This window comes from Scyliorhinus canicula, chromosome 18, assembly GCF_902713615.1.
Source record: "Scyliorhinus canicula chromosome 18, sScyCan1.1, whole genome shotgun sequence".
Lineage (NCBI taxonomy): Eukaryota > Metazoa > Chordata > Chondrichthyes > Carcharhiniformes > Scyliorhinidae > Scyliorhinus > Scyliorhinus canicula.
The window spans coordinates 54805930-54826511 of record NC_052163.1 but is presented as its reverse complement, the minus strand read 5'-3'; the positions used below and the strand labels follow the sequence as shown (position 1 = coordinate 54826511).

Below are 20582 nucleotides of genomic sequence, written 5' to 3'. Positions count from 1 at the left end.
GCTGTGTGGGCTACAAACAGGCTACTGCAATAAAACATATTTTGAAACAATTGAGTGTGAAAGGATAATTTGTTAATCACATCTGCTCCCTCCATAGTCTCTGCATTAATTGTCTTTTTAAGCTCCTTCTCGAGGTGGGAGTGTCACTGACAAGGCCAGCAATTATTGTCCAGGTCCTGACAACCCCAGGGGCTTGGTAGGCCGCTTCAGAGTTAAGAGTCAACCATGTTTGTGGCAGGCTGGAGTCACGCATTGGCCGGAATTTTCCGGAGCCCCCTCGTGTTCGGTCCCACCTCAGGAGATCCAGCCGCCCAGCCAAAAGTCTATTGACGTTTGCAGGACTGGACGATCCTGAGAGCAGTGGTGAAAAAACCCACCCGAAGCCAGAATAAGTAAAAGCAGCAAGTTTCCTCCCCTGGAGGGCATGAGTAAACCTGGTGGGGTTTAATCAAACCGTTTTCTGGTCACTTTTACTGACGCCAGTAAATATAAATGAATTAACTTTTTTTAAAATGCAACAGTTGTCAATTCCGACTCTTTTTGATACAAAGCCCAGTGGGAGCCCTTGATTGCGAGACTTGTCTTTCCTATTTCTCTCCCTCGGGTGCGAGGCTGGCTCTGTACTGTGCATGTCTAGTTAGTCTTTGACTGAGGGCAGCACGGTAGCATAGTGGTTAGCACAATTGCTTCACAGCTCCAGGGTCCCGGATTCGATTCCCGGCTTGGGTCGCTGTCTGTGCTGAGTCTGCGTGTTCTCCCAGTGTGTGCGTGGATTTCCTCCGAGTGCTCCGGTTTCCTTTTACGGCCCAAGGATGTGCAGCTTGGGTGGATTGGCCATGATAAATTGCCCTTAGTGTCCAAAATTGCTCTTCGTGTTGGGTGGCGTTACTGGATTATGGGGATAGGGTGGCTTGGGTCGGGTGCTCGTTCAAAGAGCCAGTCCAGATTTGATAGGCCGACTGGCCTCCTTCTGCACTGTAAATTCTAAAAACCAAATTCAAATTCTCAAATTCCATGGTGGATTTTGAAGTTATTTTCCCTGCAACAGAATCCAGTAACAACCACTGTACTGTCATGCTCCTGTGTTAACAATTAGTATTTTTTGAAGCTGACAGTAATCTTGCGAAACAACTGAACATTCATCTATCCTCACAATCTACTATTGAACTCTAATATCTATGAACAATATTCAACCCTCCAGCTCCTGGCCTCAGCTGCAGTTAGACGGATTATTTAACCGTCTCTTATATCTGCAGTCACAAATCCCATACCAGGATTATCCAACTCATTTACTGATGCATTAAATAGCTAGCTTTAGTGCCACGACTGGAAATCTGCTCCACATAACCCAATAACCTATGGGAAACATATATTTGTAATCTCTAATTCCACTGGAGGCTTGTTAACTTGAAACAAAAAAAAGAAACAAAAATCACCACACACCCCATCACTAATGTTATTCTGACCTCTGCGATTAGTGCAAGTCAAACCTCTTAAATCTAGCAGCAAGGCAAAAGGCAGAGAGAAATTAGTGCACCTTTACTGAACTGTAAATCCTACAGAATGTTGAGACGGTTCTCTCGGGTACCGTTAAATCTGGCTATATTCACCCCACTAACATCTGCCAAGTGTACTCACATCCCAGGCTATTTAATCCTGCACTAGATATAGTATTCCCACCAATCAACTGCACATTTCTCAACAGACTTGTAGTAATGTCATTAAAGTTAATACTTTCACAAAATCTGTGGGGACAGTCAATAAAATCTGCAAGATGTTTCCCACACTAAATTAACAATGTCATTATGCTACAGTTTATCAATAATATATATGAGCACATTGAAATATAGATTGGACTAATTTATTAAACAACCAGCGGAATGAACTTTTTTAAAAATCCTGTATTATTCAATGATTTATTGGACCCCTGCTTAACCTCCACTTGACTGGCTTATGGGCTGGTATATTTTGGGCTTTCACACTTTACTGACACAGTGTAAAGATTTATTTTGCAACTAACCTGACTTGGATGTGAGAATATCTGGCTTTCTCCAAAAAGTAAAATCAGTTTCAATACAAGGACAGTATAATTGTATTTGACCAGAATCTGCTTTTGAAATAACACTGATCCCAAGGGCAATTCTCAATATTTATACTCAATAGTGCAGCAATTTCAGACAAGGAGCACATGTGTAGCCAGATAAGAATGCCCAAATGTTGTTGCCGGAGTTGTGCCATTCCACTGTTAGCTTCACAAACAAAATAGAGGGCATGATTCAGCAGACAATGGTTAAAGGCCGCTTTTGGGCATGTTTGGTTGGGTGTTTCCTGGTGGCTGCAGCGTCGAGATTCACTCGCCATTCACCAGCACTTTGTCAGTTTTTGGGGCCTCAGGAAGTTTCTCCCCACTGGCCCCACATTTTTCAATTGCCAAGGACCTTCTAGGCTGACCCGTGGCAGTGCCAGGGTGGTACTGCCAGGATGTCGGGATGGTGGTGCCCAAGTGCCAGGGGGATTGCCAGGGTACTACTCTGCCCTGTCCCCGACCACCTGAGCCTGGGGGTCTCTAACGGCCTGAGACCAACCACCCACCCCACCCCGGACCCAGACTTCCCGAGGTGCCGTCGTATTTCATATTTGTGGAAACAAGTGCAAAACAGCACCCAGTCGAGGTCTCACGGATGAGGCTGTTGACTCCCAGGCACCAGGTGAAAGTGGGGTCCAGCTATTTAAATGAGACCTATGTCAGGATCTGGCCAATTGAGGGAGAGATCCAGATTGCGCTGGGCAGTTGCCCAGTGGGGAGCCCAATTTGAGCCTCTCCCGGGCTTACCGAACATGCCTGGATCCACGCCGTGCGCAACGCAATCGCCAAATTATGCCCAATATCCCATTGTCTACCTCGCCACTGAAATGTATTGAATATCATGAAATTGCTGTTTTTACACAGGAACAGGCAGCTCGGTGGCACAATGGTCAGCACTACTGCCTCACAGCACCAGGGACCCGGGTTCAATTGCGGCCTCGGGTAACTCTCTGGGTGGAGTTTGCACTTTCTCCCCGTGTCTACGTAGGTTTCCTCCGGGTGCTCCTGTTTCCTCCCACAGCACAAAGATGTGGATGGGCATGCTAAATTGTCCCTTAGTATCCAGCGATGTGTAGGTTCGGTTAAAGGCTCATAGCAATAGGGCGGGGAAGTGGGCTTGGGTGGAGTATTCTTTCAGAGGGTCGGTGCAGATTCGATGGGCTGAATGACCTCCTTCTGCACTGTAGGGATTCTATTCTATGGAGTACAAACTATGAACCAGTGTTGCATACTTCCAGCTAGTAATTAGACGCACAAGTAGCATTTTAACATTGTGACCTAGGCCACCTTACTGCTGACCTAATTGGGGCCAGTCAGGAAAGCAGCAGATTCTCCACCCCAAGCCTCCTCATCTAGCAGCATGCTCCAGACTGGGGAGAATTAAATTCAACCCTTTGCACGCAAAATTGTTACGTGCTGAAAGGGGCAGTGACAATTCAAACTAATGACAGATGCAGTCAGATGCACTCCCACAGCAAACTTTGTCTCATTGCCATTTTTTCTATAGATTCCTGGTTATTCGTCTATAATCATTCCTTAATACCAGAGAGCTGAACTGCAGACCTTGTGAAAAATTCAGAGCAGGTTACTGATTTATGACTGGGCAACAAGGTACAGGCATTGAACACACGACGACACTCAATATTGTAAATTATCGATGCAATGACAATTAAATATAGGTACAGGAGTGGTAATTTTGAACCCACATTAACCATGCGCGGGATCGGTGACACAGGCAGAAAATCCAGTGAGAATCGGGAAACGTGCGACATCGCGAGGTTCACGCCCACAATGTGCAATACCTTATTTAAATATATTTTAATACATTGAACCATGATTAAAGGGCCCCTCCGCAACATGACCCTCCCTTACTGAATATTTATACCTCACTGACGTCATGTTATACCAGCGAGATTTAAAACAGGTTTGTACAAACAAAATCATTTGAGGGGATCCCTCCGGGAGCATAGAGGTAAGCATAGCACCCCACCCCTGTCCATCCCAGGGGGGCTGGGACATGCCCCAGCACATGTTGACACTGGAAGGTTGGCACTGCTGGGTTGTCACAGTGCCAACCTGGCAGTGCTAACCTGTGCCAGGGCACAGTGCCAGGGCGCTCCCATGGGGATGGTTCGTTTAGGCTTAGTGTTTGGGGGAGGGGGGGGTGAACAGGCACTGAGGAGGGGGTGGGAATGCTGGCAGGATTGTGAGAAGGGGGTGGGGGAAGAGCTCCTGATATCTCCCATGGTAGGGGCTGGGGGCCATTCGGTTTCAGCGCTGATTAGGATGCCCTTTAAAGATGGCGCTCCATGGATGTCTGTGGCGCTGCATGCCGGCTCTCAGGCTCCAACCCTCCAGGGTGACAGCGTAAACCATGCCCCCACTTTGTTTTTTAAAAAAGAGGCTCAAGATCTGGAGAGAAAATGGGCCTGTGCAACTGGAGAGTTACACGCCACTTTTCAATCTGAACCGGACACTTTGCCAAATCGGGAAAGATTCCACCCATTAGAGTTCTACAAATGGTTCGGCAGTTAATTTTAAAATGAACTCAAATTTTTGAAATAAGAGGAATACAAACAACATCATCAAAAGAATTACTAATAATAAGGTTTTAAAATTTTTTAAGTGTTAGAATACTCAAAAGCAGAAATTCAATAGTGTTTTTTTCCATATAATGTATCTTGTAAGATGATTATGTTTCATTAGGTGATGTACAAATTATGATATCCCACTTGCCTCGTCTATTTCAAATTTAGGTCTTGCTTCAGGAATTGATCTTTCCCTCTTTTGTCACAGTCCGAGCCTATATTCTACAGAATCAAGCATCAATGTTGGTCAGTAATCACGAATCACGATTTCAACAAATCAGTGTCAGTATTCAGAGCATTTCTTTAATTGGCATCGCTGGCAAGATCAGTATTATTGCCCATCTGTTATTGCTCAGCTTGCTGGGCCACTTCAGAGGGCAGTTCAGAGTCAATGGTGTTGCTGTGGGTTTGGAGTTACATGTAGTTCAGACCAGATGAGGATCACCGGAATCATCTTCCCATATCTAATTCTCCGAGACACCAGCAGGAAAACACGCCAGTCCAGAACTCGTCTGGAAAAATGTGTCATGCACAAGTCGGGACTTACCTGAAAAATGCCTGGGGCTATCTCCAGATTTCAGGAGGTGGCTGCCAGTGACCCTGGAACACCGTAGTACTGGGGGTACATCTATCCAGTGGACCCTCCAGTTTGTCATCGAGCAGGTTCATCTTCCTAAACTCAGCGTCTTTCTTCCTTCTTCAGAGGTTCGTCTTCCTTTGTCAATGGTGGATCAGTGTTGTTGGGCACTTTTTAAATATAACACCCAGGTATGATGGCGAGACATATGCAGTCAAGCCTGCCCCACCACGGAATATTGCGTTAAACCCCATAGAACATAGAACAGTACAGCACAGAACAGGCCCTTCGGCCCTCGATGTTGTGCCGAGCAATGATCACCCTACTCAAACCCACGTATTCACCCTATACCCATAACCCAACAACCCCCCTTTAACCTTACTTTTAGGACACTACGGGCAATTTAGCATGGCCAATCCACCTAACCCGCACATCTTTGGACTGTGGGAGGAAACCGGAGCACCCGGAGGAAACCCACGCACACACGGGGAGGACGTGCAGACTCCGCACAGACAGTGACCCAGCCGGGAACCAAACCTGGGACCCTGGACATGTGAAGCATTTATGCTAACCACCATGCTACCGTGCAGCCTAAACCCAGATGCATAATTAATGAGGTTGGGGTCGGACGATATGGTGTGGTTTCCTGTCAGCCTTCACAACAGAAAACACCCCCTGCCCCCACTACTGGACTAATTCCACCCATCTCCTACTGGGTGCCAACCTCTGCCATATTCTGATCGTCAAAAACGAAGATGTCCATTTAAAATTTAGCTGGTGACTTCTTAAGATTATTATTGTATTTTTCTAATTTTGTAATCTTGAATTGCACAACACCTCAAACACCCGCCTCAGTAATGCTCCTTCCTATTTTATGGAGTTGGACAACATCTCATCTCAAACTATCTTTTCTTCTTGTGGCAGCATATGAATAGTGAAGGGTAATTTAATATTTTACAATCTGCAATGGTTATCCATTACATAGAAATAATTATTGGCACAGTGGTTAGCACTGCTGCCTCACAGTGCCAGGGACCTGGGTTCAATTCCGGCATGGCCCATTCTCCCTGTGTCTACGTGGGTTTCCTCCGGGTGCTCCAGGTTCCTCCTACAATCCAAAGATGTGCAGGTTAGGTGGAGTGGACATGCTAAATTGCCCTTTAGTGTCCAAAAGGTTAGGTGGGGTTACAGGAATATGGTGGGTGCATGGGCTCCTTTGGAGGAGACTCAATGGGCTCCTTCTGCACTGTAATGATTTGATATAACATATTCAATTCTCTCAGATTTCATTTTAAAGTTCTTAATTAAAATTTGATTAGTTTTAAAATCAACATCCCACCATTCAAAAACCCATAAGTAATACAGTTCTAAAGAACAGTGGTTGATATTTTATATCAAATACATCCAGTCTCGTCCGTTGTTGGGCCTGTCGGGAGCGAGAACGGAAAATTTGGCGTTCCAGCCGAAACTCCATCCACTTTCAGTGACACTGGAAAGTCCCAGCTGTGAATGACCTTCCTGCCTAGCTCAGTGCCTTCCTGCCTAGGTATGTGGTACAAGTTAGTGAAGGAAAAAAAAAGACACAGCATTTCCTTCTTGTGATGGCGATGCTAAATCTTGCTGTAAGCATTAGGAAAACACTCAATATACTCCACAAATAATTGAAACACATTCTAAGTGCTGAGCTCCAATGTAATTATTCATCTTGACAGCAGGTTGCTTGAAGAGCAGGGGCAGATTTTCGTTAATCATTAGCAAATCAATCTGAATCTCCAGAATCTCTGACGCCAAGTCATGCAAGAAACCTTTTGCGAGTGACTGGAATACAGAATGACAGAACTTTGATGTTAACTTTAAATCTCCTTTGTAAATACGAATACAATTGATATAAGCAATTGCCTCCTCTGACCACACCCTCTCTTACATATTAACTTTGTTCCTCCAAGTATTTAAGGGAGGTGATGGCATTGTGGTATTGCCACTGGACAAGTAATCCAGGTTCAAAACACACCAAGGCAAATGGTGAAATTTAATTCAATACGCATCTGGACCATAAAACCATTGTGGATGGTCGTAAAAACTCTTTCCGGGAAGAAAATATGTCACTCTTATCTGATCTGGCCGACATGCGACACCAGACCCACAGCAATGTGTTGCACTCTTCAATGCCCTTGCAAGCTACTCAGTGCAGTGGCAATAAATACGGACCCAGCTAACGATGCGCATATTCCATGAATAATTTTTTAATGTCTGTCCCTGTCCATAACACTCAAGGGACAGGGATCGGCTGTATCATGAAAACACAGTTTCTGCCGTCCTAACCAACATTCTGCCCTATGACACCATTGAAAATATACTCTTTGGTCACTGATCCCTAGTTTACAGTTTAAGGGACCTTGCTCTGCATAAATTAGTTACACATTTGCTTAAAGATCACAGTGACTATGCATCACTTGCCAATGAAGCACTGAGATTTCCGGAGTAAACAAAGGTCACAAGAAAAAGGCAAAAAATTTCTCTCACTTCTTTCTAACTCAAAAAGTTTTAAAAATAAATTGGATCAATTTTTGTCTTCAAATATATTCAGAGACAAAATGCCTGTACTTCACTACTCCTTGAGGTACTTGTCTGTCAGGTGCACCACTGATATTTCAAATCAAACATTAGGCCCATTTTAGGCATGAATTCATATAAATTACTTGAGGAATGCTGTGTCCAGTTCTGGGGCGAAATTCTCCAACCCCACGCAGGGTCGGAGAATCGGCTGCGGGCGCCTAAAATCCCGCCCACGCAGGGTCGGAGATTCACCGCCACCCGGGAAGTGGCGGGGGCAGGAATCTCGCCCTGCCGATCGGAGAGGCCCCTGCGGCGATTCTCCGGCCCGGATGGGCCGAGGTCCCGCCGCTGGGAGGCCTCTCCCGCAGCCGAGGTTTAAACCACCTCTGGAACGGCGAGCTCAGCAGCGCGAGCAGGCCCCCGGGGTCCTGGGGGGGTGGGGGGTGATCGGACCCCGGGGGGTGCCCCCACGGTGGCCTGGCCCGCGATCGGGGCCCCCCGCTCAGACTGCGGGCCAGTGCCCTGGCTGCACTCTTTCTCCTTCCGCGCCGCCACGGCCTCCGCCATGGCGGAAGCAGAAGAGAACCCCGCATCGCGCATGCGCCGGCGAAAGCCTTTCGGCCAGCCCTACTGGCAGGGGCGCCGGGTGTTTGCACCAGTCTTCTGGTGCAAACCGCTCCGGCGCGGGGCTGGCCCCCAAAGGTGGGGAGAATTCCCCACCTTTGGGGAGGCGCGACCCCTGAGTGGTTGGCGCCACTCCCCTACTCCGGCACCCTCCGTCACGCCGGGTAGGGGAGAATGCCGCCCCTGGTTACCAAGAAATAAAAAAGGCATCAAAGGTCAAGGAAATGCAGAGAAAAGTCACAAGGCTTCTCTGTACTCATAGGTCTGAAGGTTGATAAATGTGAATTCTTCACATTTGTGAAGATATGGATGAATGTGAATTCTTCAGACTGCAAAGCAGAGAAAGAGGCCTAGATTTTCACCGTGACCGAGACCCTCGCCATTGTAGTGAAAGGCAGATGAGCCAAAAAAATTTAGTCCCACCACTTAGCACAACATTTCCAGTTTTCACTGGGGCATAATTTGGGTCGGGCCAGGGTTCACACATGCACAGTTCAGAAAGGCAGCTGGCTATTTAAATCAGGACTTGCCTCCGCTGAAGTGGGATTTTGGTAGGCCAGGAATATGAAACCCTAAGTGTGCAGATTACACCAGGTAAAAGCAGTTTTGAACTTGGTGGATTTGTTTGGATAGCCTTTGGAAAGGTACAGTATTCCAATGTATAGGATCGTAAGACAGCTTTGCGATAGGCAAGGCACCCTTCAGGGTTGTGAAAGGTAAACATGATTATATGTAAAAAGGTGCATGAATTAATTTCATACTTGTCAAAGAACAGTCAACGGTGAGTTGGCAAGGTGGCCATTAGGAGCACTGGTTGGTATGAACAGGCCTTAAGTTAGCCAAGGGACTATAAAAGGACTGGGAGAGGTGGGGGTATGGAGTACGTAATGGAGTATGGTTTGGCCTAGTGGGTATTAGGGGCATGGGAATTGGGTTGAGTGATTGGGGCACAGAAAATGGGGGATGGGGGATTAGTTAGTGATGAAGAGCTGTTTTTGGTTTTAAACCTTTTAAAAATTTAAACAAAGTGCCAGAGCTCACATTCAGGCCAATTACCCAGCCTGCAGCTGCACCCGGAGCCTCTGCACAAGTAGTGGGCCTGACTTCTGAAAATCAGAACTACAGGCTGTTGTTTTTAAAAGGTCAGATTCGGAGAGTGGGAAATCTTCAATTTCTTTGCACCAAATCCAGGAGCAAAATTATTTTTTTTTAAGTTTAGAGTACCCAATTATTTTTTCCAATTAAGGGGCAATTTAACGTGGCCAATCCACCTGGCCAATCTTTTGGGTTATGGGGGTGAGACCCATGCAAACACAGGGAGAATGTGCAAACTCTACATGAACAGTGACCCGGGGCCATGATCGAACCTGGGACCTTAGCACTGTGAGACAGCAGTGCTAACCAGTACGCCACAATGCCGACCCTGGTGAGCGAAATTCTGAACCAAAATGTTTCCTTGGATCTTGTCAGGATATATAAAATAGGAAACGGTATGGAAAAAGATATACCTGAACTTGTAGTGTAAATTGAGCTGTGGAGGGTGACACGGGTAACATGCTAGAGTGACTTTGAGATGGACTGACTGAGGCAAAAATTGTAACATAACTGAAGAGACATTTTTATAAAATAAATTCAGAGTACCCGAGGGCAGCATGGAGGCATAGTGATTAGCACTGCTTCTTTACGGTGCCGAGGTCTCTGGTTCGATCCTAGCTCTAGGTCACTGTCCGTGTGGAGTTTGCACATTCTCCCCGTGTTTGTGTGGGTTTCGTCCCCACAACCCAAAGATGAGCAGGCTAGGTGGATTGGCCACACTAAGTTGCCACTTAATTGCAAAAAATAATTGGGTACTTTAAATTTATTTTTTAAAAGATATTTTTAAAAAATAAATAAATTTAGAGTACCCAATTATTCTTGCCTTCATTTGAGGGGCAATCCACCTAGCCTGCACATCTTTGGGTTGTGGGGTGAGATTTAAAGAGTTTAAGAACCGTACAGACACGATTAGAGAAGACGATAGGCATTGATTTCCACCACAATGGCGCTTTCCGTGTACGTGGGAATGGGAGTTGGGATGGTTCATGGCTGCCTCCACTCAAGTCGGATTTTGACAGCCCAAGAGTGTGAAACCCAAATTTTTCAACCTGGTAGGAGCATGTCTGAACTTTTGTGCATTTCTTTTAATAGCCAGCCTTTGGCAATGAAAGGAAGCCCTTTGCATATGGTTCAGGGATACGTTTGGGGGATGTTGGGTGCTCTTTGGGGGAGGAGGTACGGTGCTCTTTGGAACTGACAGAAGTAAGCATAAGTGTGTAAAAAGTGCATAAATTCATTAACTGTCAATCTTATTAGAACTGTCATTAGACTTGTCAAAGTCAACTATCAGAACTGTAATGAGGATCTGTCAAAAATGTCAATGGCTTGGAACTTTCTGGCATCGCCTGCCATCGGTATCTTCCAATCCGACTGAAAGTCAATGGACTTTTGACTGGCCTGCCACATCACCTATGGCAGGTCATGCCATGGTTAAGCTAAAAAGTCCAAGCCAAAAACAACTGTCTAAGGGAGCTGTCAACTTCCTTCAAACTTTAAAAAAAATCTTGTGTTTAAAAAGATGCTTGCTATTTCACTTTGACTTTTGATGCAAGCCTGAAGGCTTCCATCATTGGATTATTGTTGCATGACTGATTTCACAACCATCTATTATCACAGCTGGGTGCCTGCCATATTTAAGTTTGATTGGCAGTTGTAAGTGGTTATAGATTCTTTGAAATGGAACTATGAATTCCAATGCTTGCTGTTGTAAAGGATTGTGCGCATGCTCACTTCGGCAGCATATATGCTAAAATTGGAACGATACAGAGAAAATGCATAAATTGGCTGTTATGAATAAGAGTGTTTTTTCAATATAGTGAAGTCTCCAATAGAAACTTAGAACTTCATTTAATAAACTTTATTTATCTCATCTCTGCATTGGCCCGGAGTTCTGTCCATGGTGGGTACTTAAAGGTGCAAGAACAAAAGGGTTAGTACTTTTAAAGAGTTGACACAAAGCTGGAAGAGGAGCGATAAAGAGTCTTGAAGGGCTTCAGGGTTATAGGTTGCCTGGACGGTATAAGGGACCATAGATTGAGTACAGGGGCATAGGTAGGAATGGAGGTCATGAAGGGCCAGAATGGGTTTGTACAGGAGCATACGTTGTCTTGAAGAGAATGAGACCCATGGGAGATGGGTACAGGGGCATAAGTTGGGATAGAGAAGGTACGAGGGGTTATGGGTTAGGAACAGGGCATGAGGTGGCATAGGATGGTATGGATGGGTTATGGAGAATCTGTGGGGAGATGAGGGCAAGAGGGATGTTTCATGTTATACTCCTTTTTTAATCTTGAACCCTATGCCAGAACTCAGAAAGAGGCCTGGCCACCACACCCAGCATCCCCCTCACTACTTCGGAGTTCACCTCCCTGGACTTCTAGTATAGCCTGCACTCCCACTCCCTCCGCACCCCACAACCAAGCTGGGACCGAAGATCTGATGTGCGGCAACCATTTTTAAAAGATCTCATTCTTAGAGCTGGGTATTATCCCGACTCCACACATCCACTTCACAGACAGGAATCCATTCCATGGCATTAATGAAGCTGAACCCCACACCAAGCACTACATGCACTTTAAAGTCAATCTTATGAGCTTGCAAGATGTTGCTTCCAGATTGGTGTTAGGGTAAATTAATCGGACCTTCATCTAATCTGCTTCAATTGTACAGCTCAGTCCTTTGCTGTGAAGTGTAATCAATAGCCAACTTAATGGACAAGATTTACAAATGGAACACACTGGTAAAGCCAAATATGCTGAAAAACACAATACATCTAAGCTACATTGAGTAAACCTGCAGGTAAGGGATGCTCTATTTTTCTCCAACTGTTCACATTTAATTGAATGTTAAATAGCATTTTTTGCACAGCAGATCGGTTTTCCTGTCTGATATGACTGACTAAAGATGATGGCAGCAATTATGATATACATAATGAACCGAGTTGAGTGCAGTAAAAAAACAGACTATTATCTCTGTTCATTAACTTTCTTCTCTATATTATTTATAGTATTTCTACCTAGAATATGAAATTTAGAATCCAAAGCAGTGAATGTGGACATTCTGCACAGCAACACAAGTCATTTTTTTTTTTTTTAAATTTAGATTAGCCAATTATTTTTTCCAATTAAGGGGCAATTTAGCGTGGCCAATCCACCTACTCTGCACATTTTTGGGTTGTGGGGGCGAAACCCACGCAGACACAGGGAGAACGTGCAAACTCCACACGGATAGTGACCCAGAGCCGGGATCGAACCTGGGACCTCAGCGCCGTGAGGCGGTTGTGCTAACCACTAGGCCACCGTGCTGCCCTAACACAAGTCATTTTTTAAAAACTATAGCTGGTCAACAAATATATATGATGCCTAACCCCAGTGTCAAACATCAATGATGTTGAGCTTACTAATTTTATTTTCCATTCATTTTATTTTGCATTAATTCTTATGTTAGGTCTTTGTTGAATACATAGCTGCATGTGGCCTGATGAAAGTCATACACCATAGTTCAGAACAGAGATGCATTCTCAATACGTGGGCAGATTTTCTGCTTGCATCTGCTCAGAGACCAGAAATTCCCATCCGAGGTCATCGTACCTTTCTTGTTTTAGAAAATATTTTATTGAGGCATTTATAATTTTAACACTTTTCAAAAATAGCATCTATTCAAACAGAACTCACAACAAAAATAACCATCACCGCCCCCCCCAACACAAACCCCAACCAACATGGCTTATAACAACACACCGCCAACCATTCCAGCCCTCCCGAGAGGTCATCGTACTGTTAAATGGTCTGCCAAATTTTCTATCCCACCTGCGACAATTCCCACGGTGAGTGGGAAAATGTATCCCCTTGTTACAGTTAGATCAATTAAAAGAATGTCACTTACACCTGCATGCTCTTAATTTACACAATACTGCATTTTACTCACTTTTCCTTCTATATTTCTTCTCTTTTACTAAGTCTCGCCAGGTTAGGTGGATTTGCAATGCTAAATTGCCCCTTTGTGTCCAAAAGGTTAGTTGGGGTCACTGGATTATGGGGATGGGGTGGAGGCGTGGACTTAAGTAGGGTACTCTTTCAGTGGGTCGGCGCCGACTTGATGGGCTGAATGGCCTCCTTCTGCACTGTAAATTCTGTATTATTCCTTGTGTCTGAATAAAGCTCGTAGTCTTACAGTTGAAGAAGATGCTTTATTTCTATGAGTTTGTTCTCTCTCCAGCGCTTAGACTATGTTACATCTGAGCTGCCTGTCTGTGTCCTGCTCACCAACTGCTGTTCCTGTCAAGAGAGAGAGAGACTACTTCCTGTTTGTCTATGTATTTTCTGTACTTCGTTGAGGAAAATTGTACAAAACAGGTAGATAAATGAGGATATGTACAAGTTGTGATGATATTGATGATTATACAAAGCCAATTAATATTTATGAGTCCAATCTTAATTTTAAAAAATTATGAGTCCAAACTTTATGAAATTGTACGGTTGAGTTGCTTTCTTCTTCTATTGTTGAAGTGGTGATGTTGATGTTGTCATTTCTTTGTGAACGTCGTCAGTGTTCCAGTGTTTAAGTAACCAAGAAGTCATCATGAGGTGTTCAAATGGTCGAATCACTGTTGTCTGATTTAGACTTTTTTTTCTATGCTTGTGGCAGCATTTCTGTATGCCATCTTTGTTGTCTGACCTGGACTTTTTCCTGTGCCTGCGGTATTGATTCTGTATGTCATCTGCCTTGAAAGCTGGTTTGCTTGTTTGTAGTGGAGCAAATGTGAAGTTGAGAGATTCATTGTCATGCCATGGTATGTTTGTACTCTTGTCATTGGTTTGAGCTGTGCTGTTACATTGTTCTTCATGTGCAGAGTTGTACCATGTTGACAAGTTGTTATTTCATTATTGTTGCTTTTGTCGCTTCTGTCTTTCGTTGCTTTTGTTGTCGTACTTGTTGCTGTTTTTGTCGTGCTTGTTGTTTCTGTTTTTTGTTGTTTTCGTTGTTGTCGTGTTTGTTGTTGCTGTTGTCGTCTTTATGTTTCTCGTTGTTGTTTTTGTTGTTGTTCTTGTAGACTTTGTTGTTGTGCTTGTAGTTTTAGTTGTTGTTCTTGTTGCGCTTCTTGTTGTTTTTGTTGTTGTTCTTGTTTCTGTTGTGCTTCTTGTGGTTTTTGTTGTTCTTGTTGCGCTCAATGACTGTTCCGTGTGGATAATTAGAGTCATTCTCAAAGTTATTTGTGTCAGTGTCCTTTGTGGTATCTGATGTTTCATTGAGTGTCTTCTTGAGGATTGTGTGAATGATCTGATGTTGCATTGATCTTGGTGACATCAGTTATGTGATTCCTCTTTGATTCCTTGGTGCTCCTCTTTTGGTGTCATTTCAGGTTCACTTGAATCATTTTTGGTTTCTTGACGCTCCTCTTCTGGAGTCAAAATCTTCAAGATTTCATTTTCTTGTGGATAGGTTGGAGTAGATGAGATATTAATTGACATGGCCTCACTGGACTCAAGAGTAGTTTCACTTTGATTGTTGAGTACATCTGTACATACGAGCGGAGATCTGTCAGTCTCGCTGTGATCTTGCACATCTTGTATGGGAATTATAATTTCTTCATCACTTGTCGCACATACAGTGGGTAGACATTCAGTGTCTTCTTGTTGGTTAAATGAGCTGGGTGGACTTACATAGTCTTCTTCTGGTGGCTCAAATAACCTGGTTAGACTTCCATAGTCTTGTTGTTGTTCACGTGAGCTTGGTAGACTTTCATAGTCTGCAGCTGGTTGCTCAGATAAGGTGGATAGACCTTCATGGTCTTGTTCATGCATGGACTTCGCTATGGAGTCTTGAGTTGCTTCCATTGTGGAGTCTGTCAACGAGCTCTCTGTGGAGGCTTGTATCGCTCTCTCTGTGGAGTCTTTTATCGCTCTCTGTGTGGAGTCGTGCAGTAGTCTCGCTGTAGAGTCTTTCATCGCTCTCTGCGTGGACTCGTGCAGTGGTCTTGCTGTGGAGTCTTTCATCGCTCTCTGTGTGGAGTCATGCAGTGGTCTCACTGTGGAGTCGATCTGTGCTCTCTCAACGGAGTCGTTCAGTACTTGCTGTGTGGCATAGTGTTCTTCTTGGGTATTTGACAGGTTGCTGTCATCCAATGTACTGACGATCTGCCATTGCATCATGATATTGGATTCATCTACCATGAGTAGAGTCGTGTTGAGCTTTTCAACCGTGGCGCTGATGATTTTATGATCATCATATCCGAATAACTCAGCCATGTCTGAGTAATATTCTTCGATAAACAAATCATCTTCTTTTGTTTCGGATTTGTCATCGTACTCTTCACTTCGGGTGGTTCAAACTACTTGTTCGAGGGTGCTGCGGAAGTTATTTTCAACTGCTGGTAGAAGTCCAGGCATTGTTCTGTCTTTCGAGGTGAAAAGATTGTATTTTGCAGTTTTAAAACTCTTTTTTTCAATTTTCGGACATTTCCCCTTTAAGTGGGCGTGGTTCAGGGCCTCTGATGTCATGATGCTCGTGACGTAAAGCATAGGAACGGATTGCGCATGCGCATATCGCTTTTCCTTTACTATGTGCTTTTTTGTAAACTGTGCATGCGCGGCCTGCGCATGCGCAGATCCCTCTTCGAGCTGTGCTCTTTTTGTTCAACTGCGCATGCGCAGAATGATCTGCGCCCAAACTTTGCTCATGCGCGACTTGCACATGCGCAGAATGATCTGAATCAAAACCGTCTTTTTTCAATTGCGCATGTGCGGCTGACATTTCCTGTGCCTGCGCAGACACAGTTTTGTGTCTTTTGTTCCCCAGGGAGTTTTAAATGTGCTCAGATGCCAGTTTAACTTCTTCAGACCCGTAGAAAAGAACTTTTTCGCCTTTTTTTCTTATTTAAAACTTAGTTATTTTTTCGTGCGATCTGCACTTGTCAATCGCGATTTCCAGCATTAACCCTTTCTCTTCTGATGATTGTTTGAGTTTTGCAACACTCATTCCCTGTGCAATTTGGTCTCTGAGCATTGAATGTCTTAAAGCAGCATTGTTATTGGTGTTACAGTAATCTTCAAATTTTTTAAGCATTACTTCTAGTTTGGTGTTGTCTTCACATTTCAAGTAATTAAAGCAGTTATAGATTTCTCTAGCTTCATGTCCTGCTAGGAGAACTGTTTTTTTCATTTCTTCTGAGGCCGCGCTCAACTCATTAGCTACGATTTACAGTTTGAATGTTTGTTTAAAGATTTCCCATCTATGACTTAAATTACCGGTTGTTTTCAGCTGCAGTGGAGTGCCAATGAGTTGCATCGACTCAACAAAATCTCCCCATGTCAGTTTTCTTCTGTTTTCGATCGTGCTTTGTCTGAATCTTCTGTAACTTTTTTAGTAAGCGTTCTGAAGTCACCCTCCTCTTGGTACCATGTATTATTCCTTATGTCTGAATAAAGCTCGTAGTCTTACAGTTGAAGAAGATGCTTTAGTTTTATGAGTTTGTTTTCTCTCCAGCACTTAGACTATGTTACATCTGAGCTGCCTGCCTGTGCCCTGCTCACCAGCTGCCGTTCCTGTGAAGAGAGTGAGAGACTACTTCCTGTTTGTCTACGTATTTATACATCTCTGGTGCTCCCTCTAGTGGTTACTTAGTTGTAGTGTATTGCCTTAACCCCTCGTGTATATACAGTGATGCATATCACTGCAAATTCTATGATTCTATGAAACCCTCTGCTGTAAAGTTTAAAATCACATTGTATTTAAACAGTAGCTCGCTCTACTTTGCTGTTTAAGAATGCAACAATTGCTGGAAATAGAGCTGGCTGAAGACATTCGTCAAACCAAATTATTGTCGAGTTTCAAATAGCAAATAAGAGTTTGCACTACAGTGGCATTCAGTGATATTTTCACCACTGTATAATTTACATGTAAGTTGTGCAATGTATTCAGCATCATTCCCTATCTGTATCGGGGAATATATATCTCAGGTTACACTTAACCAGTTGGTTGTATACTGACTGACTTTCTTGCTTCTATGGAGATCAAATCGCGTTTAGACATAACACATGGCATAACAGAACCCGCAGCCAACTGATCCAGTGGCGGACTGGCCAGGGTGTCAGCTTGCCCGATGGCAAGTGGGCCCCTGATGAAGTGGGCCCCCTATATCAAATAAAAATGCAATAAAGAAACAAACACAGACAACTGTTTTAGTAATAAAAAGGAATAAGAAAAAAAAAAGAACAGGACACAAATAAGCAGTGCATGAAAAGGAACGAAGCAGGGGAGGTAGTGGAAGGATGTGGAATAGGGGGGCCCGGGTCGGGCATAATTAAGGAAATTCCATGTTTTCAGCAAGAGTCTGTGAATTTAAAGATAAAGTTACAATTCGTGATTTGAGATGATCGGCAATTTCAAAGGATATCAAGCAGTAGTCTTGGTTCAGCCGGTACATCGGTCCGGGGCCCGGAGAGCCAAGAAGGGGCCCGTGAATCTCTGAAGGGCCCTTAAAAATTATAATTAATTAGATAAATAAATCTCCAACTTCTTTCCTGAGATTTGTATTCTAACTTAATAAAATATAATTGTTCTTAAAAAGAGCAATACCAAATAAAAATGCAATAAAGAAACAAACAAATAATCACTCAGTGTATGAAGGAACGAAGCAGTGTTAAACGGATGTGAAAAGGAGTGGGGGGGGGGGGGGGCTGGTTCACCCGGGTCGGACAGAGTTGGAAATCCACGTTTTCAGCAAGAGTGTGTGAATTTAAAGATAAAGTCACAGTTCGTGATTTGAGATGGTCGGCAACTTGAAAGGATATCAAGCAGTACATAGGGTCGTGAGATCACCGAAAAGGAGAAGCGGTACCTTTGACCGTGAAATATTGAAGTGATAAGCCATGATCGGTAAACTCAAAGGGTTGCGACTTGTAACACTACACTGGTATCAAACTGGACATGTTAACTTTGGTCGTGGGATCATTCTTAATGTCTTACTATAGTCGGACCAAACTTCTAAGTTTCAACAGTTGTCTCAGTTGCTTGCTGGTGTGAACACTGGACAGTGGATTGTCTCCTCTTCTGAAGCTGCATAGGCCACAGTAGTATTGACTAATGAACATAACCTATTGAAGTGTAAGTAAGTTATTTTATATTTTTTAGCAAGTAGGGGTTTATCTGGCGTTCCTTCAAGTTATTCTTGCAATCATCAATATTCATTTTTCCCAATGTGGGCTAAAAAGCATAAATCTGGATCACTAAAACGCAAAGAACAAAAAGCAGAAAGGAAGGAATCAGCCAAGCGATGCAGGCCTATTACAGAGTTTATAAAACCACAAGCACAATCCACATCAATATCCAGTTCAGCAACAAATAATCAAGAAGCAAGAAACAATGCTCATGGTGATGATGTAGTGACATGCGAGTTACAAGAACAGAGAAGAGCTAATTTGAATGTAGAGACAAATACAAGTGCATCCATTACTAATCAACCCAGGCCCAATATTTCTTCTGGCTTCCTTGTTCCGGTATCGGAACTGCCTGTAGTTGCAACATCTGAACACATAGCTTCAACTAGTGACAGGGAATCAGATATTCCTTCAAGCATAAATGACTTGGTTTCTGAAGCACATCCTGTAAATGAACCTACGCAAGAAAATGAAAGTTCAATTACTGGAATCTTCCAATATCCATCACGAGCAAAGCTAAAACAGTTTTTTGCTGAACATCCACTTCAGCCACTTGATGATCTGCCATTTGATGCTCGTTTGTATGAGAGGAAAATTATGAATGACTCAGTCCCAAGAAAATGGCTAACATATAACAAAGAAAATAGATGCTTATATTGTTCATACTGCTTAGCCTTTGAGTTTCCCAACACTTGTAATTCATCACCCTTTGTACGTGGCTTTAGTGACTACAGGTGTATTAGCCAGAGCTTGACTTTACATGAATCGACAACAACCCATGTCAAAAATGCTCAGCAATATATCAGTGTGGTTAATGATGGCACCTTAGATAAATCACTAATTAAAAGGAAAGCAGAAGTATTGAAGCAGAGAGTATTGTCATGAGGATTATAGACATCATAAAGATGTTAGACAAGCAAGCACTTCCTTTTTGAGGTCACAGAAATGATTCGGCCTACACTCTAGATAATGAGGTTCCGAATCATGGCACTTTTTTAGCTACAGTGCAGGTGATGGCAAAATATGATCCCATTATGGCAGCTCACATTTCTGCAGTGCAAAACAAGTCTAAACAAAGAATCAAACGATTAGAGCAACAAGGAAAGGCTCAAAGTAAAGGCCGTGGTGGACTTGTTACATACCTGAGTAAAACAACTATAAACATGTTAATCAAAATTATGAAGAATATGATACAAGAAAGAATTAGTCATGAAGCTTCTCAAGCAAAATATTATTCTATTCAGGTTGATTCAACACAAGATAATTCATCCATCGATCAGTTTAGCATTATTATTCGGTATGTGCTTAAAGGTATTATCTGTGAGCGACTACTTTCAGTTGTGCCAAGTAATGATGGTACAGGACAGGGACTTTTTGATCTATTGATTGAAACATTACAGCATCTTAAAATTGACCCCCAAAAATGTTTATCTGATAGGACAGATGGCGCTGCAAGCTACCATGGCCAGTATAATGGTTTACAAAGTAAAATTGCTGATGTGGCTGATCAACATGTTCATATATGGTGCTATGCCCATGTCTTGAATTTGGAGATAACTGAAACAACAAAATGCTGTGTGCCTGCAGTTTCTTTTTTCTATTTGCTCCAGAATATAGCAACTTTTGTGAAAGCATCATACAAGAGAATGGCTGTGTGGATAGAAGTTGTTGGAAAACATCTAGGTCAAGAAAAAATGAAACGATTAAAGCTAATTGGTGAGACCAGATGGTCAGGAAAATCCAATGCAGCAACAACTATATTTGGACGTTTTGATGATGCCACTGCCAGTACTTTCGTAAATCTATTGACATGCTTATCAATGATACAAGATTCAGAAAAGTTTGATGCAAAAACAAAACATGAAGCAAATGTTTTACTTCAAAGTCTTCTAAAGTTT

At 43.3% G+C, this 20582-nt stretch overlaps 1 protein-coding gene across 2 annotated transcripts in view; it reads right to left on the bottom strand.

Annotated features, from left to right (window-relative positions):
• Positions 1–20582, bottom strand: part of gas7b (growth arrest-specific 7b) — a 489810-nt gene that overhangs the window by 414913 nt on the left and 54315 nt on the right. The gene's annotated exons all lie outside the window — the stretch shown is intronic.